This window comes from Triticum aestivum, chromosome 4A (genome assembly GCF_018294505.1).
Source record: "Triticum aestivum cultivar Chinese Spring chromosome 4A, IWGSC CS RefSeq v2.1, whole genome shotgun sequence".
NCBI classification, from domain to species: domain Eukaryota; kingdom Viridiplantae; phylum Streptophyta; class Magnoliopsida; order Poales; family Poaceae; genus Triticum; species Triticum aestivum.
Genome location: NC_057803.1, coordinates 611,919,342 through 611,925,517, shown reverse-complemented (window position 1 = coordinate 611,925,517; position 6,176 = coordinate 611,919,342).

Below are 6,176 nucleotides of genomic sequence, written 5' to 3'. Positions count from 1 at the left end.
CTCGCCGCCTTCTATTCAACTTGCTAAAAAACTCTAAAACGGCTAAGTACTTGCCTTCCCAAAGTAGCCAAGCATTTGATCCAACGGCAGTCCGCAGAGCGGCTATCCGACTGGCAAGACAGGCAACTAAGGGAAAGCGGCAAAGGAAAAAGCCAAAAGAGAAATGAGTAAGAAAAGATAGAATTCGGATAAATATTTACTTAACATAGGCCCTTGTCCAAATCTTCGAGCAGAAGTTCAAAATACACCCCGCGGGTGGAATTGTGCGAATTAACAAGTTCTTCAAAGACTACTAAAGCAGATAAAATAAAGATAAGGCGGCAGCCTAAGATGCGGCAGACGGATTCGGAGGGTCGGAGGAGACGGCAGCGTCAGGCGTTGGGGCGGCCGGCTGGGCAGTCTCGGCTTGATCGCCTCCGGCGGCAGTCGGCTGGGTCGCACGCGGCTCGTTGCTGGAGGCACGGTCGAGCTGAGGCTGGCCGTCCGCTCCGTCTTCTGGTGCTTCCGTCTCGCCTCCGTCCTCCGCCTCGCCTTCCTCCTCGACGCTGGAGCCGATCACCTCCGCCGAGTCCTCGCCGTAGTCTGGGTTCATCCCAAACCACTCCGGCGGTACCTCCTCGCCGTCTTTAGACCGCTCGGGGACGAATATGCTGGTGTCGGTGTACTCGGCGATCACCGCGGCACACTTGACGAGGGCATCTTCCGCGGCTGCCAGCTCCGGCTGGGCCTCTGACCGGAGTGTGGCCAGCCGGTCTAGGTCCAGCCCCGGATACCATGCCTTGACGAACTCCAAGGCCCGGCGTGCTCCAGCTCGGGCCGAGGAACCTTTCCAGGCCTCAAGACGACCAGCTGCGACCTCCAGCCAGTCTGCAGTCCGACTGGGGGTGCGTGGAGCCTGCATGTCCGGCCACAGGGCAGCAATTGCCTGGGCGCCGACACTTTGAAGCCGGCGCAGCATCCGGTGAGTCGGCCGAAGGTGCGCCTCGATGCTCAGGATATGCTCATCAAGGGTTCGGGGGGGCGTCGGCGGCGATCTCTACGCCTTCCGCCCTCCGACCTTCACGGTCAGCCTCGATGGCTTGGATGGCGGCCTGCGAGTGCCCAGGGAAGAAGTCTGCCAAGACGGAAAAAAACGAAGAAGCAAGTCAAAAATCAGCAGTCGGCACGACTTCTAATCGGCAGCTCGAAAAAAGAAAGTAAAGAAACTCACCATCAAGAATGTCTTCAATCTCATGGAAGCCGGAGGCCAGCATTGCCTCTTTGTCAGTCCAGGAGGAGCGCTCGCTCGCGAACTCGGCCAGGAGGGTGGCTTTCGCCTCTTCTGCCTCCTTCTGCGTCTTCGTAAGCAGCTCCCTCTGCTCTGCCAATTGTGTGGCCAGCAGATCACGCTCTATGGTGAGCTTGCTGCACTCCTCCCCCTTGGCGCGCAACACGGAGTTGGCTTCTCTCAGCTACTTTTGAAGAGCAGCATTGGCTTCTTAAGAGAAGGAAGAAAGAAGGCGTTGAGTCATCAATAAAGAAGGTCGCCAGGGAGATCCGGCCCGACTGCTCAGCAGTCGGCCCGAATCTCGGGGACTACAGCCCGCGGGTGTGCCAGCGCGCCCCCGCGAAAGAAGAAAACGGACTCACTCCGGCTCTCCGACAAGTCGGCGGTCCGCTTGCCCAGCTCTTCAACATTGCGGTTGAAGGCAGTGACACGGAGGTTGTGGTAGTCCTGCGACAAGTATTTCAGACAAAAATTAGTACCCGGAACTCACCAATTGGAAGTTCCGGGCCGCCTGCTCAGCAGTCAGCTCGAAACTCGGGGACTACACCCAGTGGGTGCGCTGACGCGCCCCCACAGAGAGGAACAAGAAAACAAGGGCCAAAGAGAAAGCATACCCGGACGGCTGCCCGTGATGCCAGGTATGCCTTGGTGCAGTTCTGGATCGCGTCGCCCTCAGCTCGCAACTTCGTCTGGACGTCCAGAAGCGCCTGGTTCATCGGCCCCGTGCCTCCTCCTTGCACCCACCCAATGGGCACGGCGCTCGTCGCTTCGGCGTCTGGGATCGCCGAGCTGGCGGTGCCGGTCTCCAGGGGGCGTGGCGCCGAAGTCGCCTTCTCAAGACGGCGGCGCATTGGCGAGCCGACTTGAAGGAGTAGCCTCGCCACGGCCTCGTCATCAGTCGGCGGCACCGGCGGGTCCGCCGGCTGTTTGCCTTGCACGCTCCCAGACGGCGGCGGAGGTGGCGGCGGAACGATCACGTACGGCATGGAGGAGTCATCACCTTCCCTCTCCATGATGGGGTTCTCGCCGCCGGCTTCCCCAGCCTGCCCCGTGAACTCCGGAGGCGGCGGCGCAGAGTTCAGCGGGGTGACGAACACCGCCGATTGGCGGTGCGCGGCCTCCTCAGCCTGCCGCTTCGTCGCGACGGCGGTTTCGGCTTCCGCCAGTTTCTTCTTGGCGGAGGCCTCCGCCTTATCAGCCTCCACCTTCTCCAGGCGGGCGGCCTCTTCCTCGTTGCGCTTCTCCTGCGCGTTCCGCTCCGTCGCCTCCCGGAGGTCGGCGGCGGGGTCAATCCGCCGAGTGGTGGCGGACGTCTCCGCTGACCCCATGACGGAGGCGGCGACAACCCTCTCAAGAGTGAGGGGAGCCCTGAAGCGAGGGAAGCAAGTAAAAGACTCAAACAACGCCACAAAGAAAGAATAAAGCGTTAAGACGGAATACTCACGCGGAGACCAGTGGCGACTTCTTTACTTCCTTGCGGAAGCGGATGGCCTTCGCGGCCGCCTCGTCCCGCTTGGTCGCCGCAGCCGAACTCTTGGGCTTCTTCGGCCGACTGCTGAACAAGGTCGGCACGGCCCTGCGCTTCTTCCCACTGCCTGGAGCACCCGGCGCGGCAGAAGATCCCGTGCCGGGATGGATGGCTCCTTGCCGGTGGTGGGAGGCGACCTCCTCATCATCATCAGGCCAGTCCTCTGGACTGGCCCCGAGCCGCGGGCCGCCTCCTCCCTCGGCGTCGTCTTCCAAAGCCGCCGCCCCCAGATCGGGGTCATCGACGTCGCTCTCTGCCCGGTCGGCAAGGAACTCGCGGGCCGGCCGCGTGGTGCCGGCTGGTGGATGGAGGAGGGGATTCTGACCAAAGCCGACTGGTCAGGTCACACAAAACAAACTCGGCAAGAAAGAAGACAATTCAAAGAAAGAAAGAAAAGGCAACTGACTGTGGGTGGGTGGTTGGCGTGGGAGTACGGCTCCTTGCCGAACCGCCAGTCCTCCAGGAGCTTGTTGTCCGAGAGGTAGTTCACCATGTAGGCCACCTCCTCGTGAGGCATGTCCTTGGTTCTCATCCAACTCGGGTCACGGCACCCGCTCATTTTGCATATCATGTGGGGGCGACCTTGGAGCGGGAGAACTCGGCGCGCCACGAAGGCGGCCAGTAGGTCCGGACCAGTCAAGCCCTCTGACTGCGTCAGCACTCGGAGTCGCGCGACGGCGCCGGCTCCCGCAAGCGTCAGCAACTTGGCCCGGAACGACCAGTTGGGTAGTCTCCCAGCAGGCGGGCCAGCTTCGAAAGCCGGCAGGTTGACCCAATCGCCCCTCGCGAAGACGTTCTTCACATAGAAGTACGCTCGCTGTCACATCTTGACCGACTTTATCAGCTTGATGGTGGGGAAGGGGTTGTCGGCCCCCGACCTCCACATGGCGATGAACGCGCCGCACTAAGCCGGCACGCCTGCAGCCTGGGTGCTGAGCTTGGAGTACAAGAACTCCCCCCAGAGCTCGAGGGTGGGGAGGACTTCGAGGAAGCCTTCACACAAGGCCACGGAGGCGGACAGCAGCACCACCGTGTTGGGCGTGAGGTGGTGCGGCTGGAGGCCGTAGAACTCCAGAAAGGAGTGGAAGAAGCTGCTCGCCGGCAGCCCCAATCCGCGCAGGCAGTGCGAACGGAAGATAACCCGCTCGCCCTCCTCCAGCGCTGGAGAGTTCTCCCCCCTCGGCGCAAGGCGTACCCGCACATAATCTTCGCCGGGGAGCCGACGAGTCTTGCGGAGGAACTCGATGTGGTCATCATGAACTTCTGAGCCATCCCAGGTGCCGGAATGCACCGAGGGGGGCGCGGCGGCAGAAGAAGAACTCATCATGAGCGGATCACCGCGGCGTTCGGCAAAGCTTGGGCGCGCGGCGGTGCGAGGAAGAATAAGAAGAAGAGCAAGGAGTAGCGTGGAGGAGGGGCGCGCGTGCTCTACCGCACCCCCCTCCTCCCCCTACTTATAGCCTCATGGGCTGCGAAGCCATGGGGGTGGACGTGGGATTTGCTGCGCCCCCGACCCCACGACCCCCACGTTTCCATGACAAAAGTTATTGCATGCTGTAACTCCATGGGAATCCCAACCGTCCGCTCAGGCCACAGCAGATCCGCTCGAGCGCTGAGGCGCGGTAATGGCGGGCCCCGCCTACGGGCCTGTCCCGTCATGCGCGCAGGTTGGCAGACTGGCCCGGCCGCGTGTCGCCACGTGACGGGCCCAGAACGGGCGGCGGCCTGAAAGCTTAACCAGCACGCTATTTGGATCCCGCTGCGACATTCGAAATATTGTGTAGGTCGGAGTTGGGCGCATCCGACTCCTTCTAGTCGGCCCGGTAGAAGTCAAGCAAGATCCATGTCTCGGGCACCCGGAAAGAGAAAACTGCTGAGGCTCCTCGGCCGATCGTCCGCAGCGCCTCATCAGCTTCAGGGACTACTGTCGGAGTAATGGACCACGGGTAGGCTAACCCGAGTCCCAAAACCTTTCAAGACATCGGGTTAGGCTGCGCCCCTCAAGACCCCAAGACACAGAGCCGCCTTTTGGGAAGTCGGCGGCAAGGCAACCGACTAGCCACTTGCGGCAAGGAACGACTTCAGGATAAGCCAACTCCTGACTGACGACTTCCTGAGAAGCCGGCCTTGGGGAGTCGGACCGCGACTCCAACAAACCCCATGTCCTCATCAAGAGGGACAAGACAGGGGAGTGGCTACAGTGAAGCCTGTTCCCACCCCTTTCCAGGGGCAGGCATGGCCACAGTATGCCATACCCGTGGAGATCTCCGTGCGGCGTGGCACTGTTGCCATGCCGGCCCTGACATCAGCACGAGTGGACCGAATCCCGCACCCACGACGGCTTGTTTGTACGACCCTGGGGCGGCGGGTCCCCCCAACCAGCGGGACCCTAGAAGACGGCAAGTGTGCCACCAGTCACACCCATTGGGAGTCGGCCCCCAAGAGTCGGCTAGCCCCTCCCCCGGGGCCCACGCGCCATTAACCAGATGTGATGGAGAGTGGCAATAGTGATCGCTCGCTAGGCGGTGGGGCTGTTGCCATGACTCCATGACCAAGCCCGCGTCATTAGAAGCACGGCTACAGTAATCAGCAGCCGACAAGACCCGCCCGCGACGGACGCGGCCTGTCGGCTCCGTACCGAGCCAGGCGGCGGGCCCCAGTAGTCGGCGGAGAAGACGGAGGCCGGAGGCACTGACGGCTGGGCCCGTGTCCAGCAGGATTACCATTGTTCCCCTGGGGGGTAGGCCTATATAAACCCCCCAGGGCACCCATGAAAAGGGTTGTAATCCATTAGCACTAGACCAGATCATATAGGAAGGAGAGAACTAGCCTTGCCTTCTCCTACCTCTAGGAAACAGCTCAAGGAGCAATCGTGTAAACACTTTGCCATTGTGATCATGCGGAGACCCCATAGAGCAGCAGTAGGGGTATTATCTCCTCGGAGAGCCCTGAAGCTGGGTAAGATTCGTCGGCGTGCATGTCTTCGCCTTATCCCGTTTCCAGGCACCGGCGACGTTCTACTCGCCCCGACCATGATAAGCCATCCTTTGGCATATGTCACACCCAACCCCCGACACTGAGGCAGCATCATAAATGTTGTATCACAACAAAATAAATTCCAACCATACAACAAAAGGCCTGTTGGCATAAAGTTTACAGTCCTTCCAGATAAAAGCACCATCAGATGTATAGAAGCACAGATTATTTGACCTGAGTGCTAATGTTTCAGGCTGTAGAAATCTGATGGAGCAGCACGATCTCCCCCTTTTTCCCGCCACTGCTCTTGAACAACGAATCGAATGTCTGATAGTCTGGTTTCAAAACCATTCATATCTTGATGACATTTCTCAACCATTAATCTTGTTTCCGAAACAACGTCCA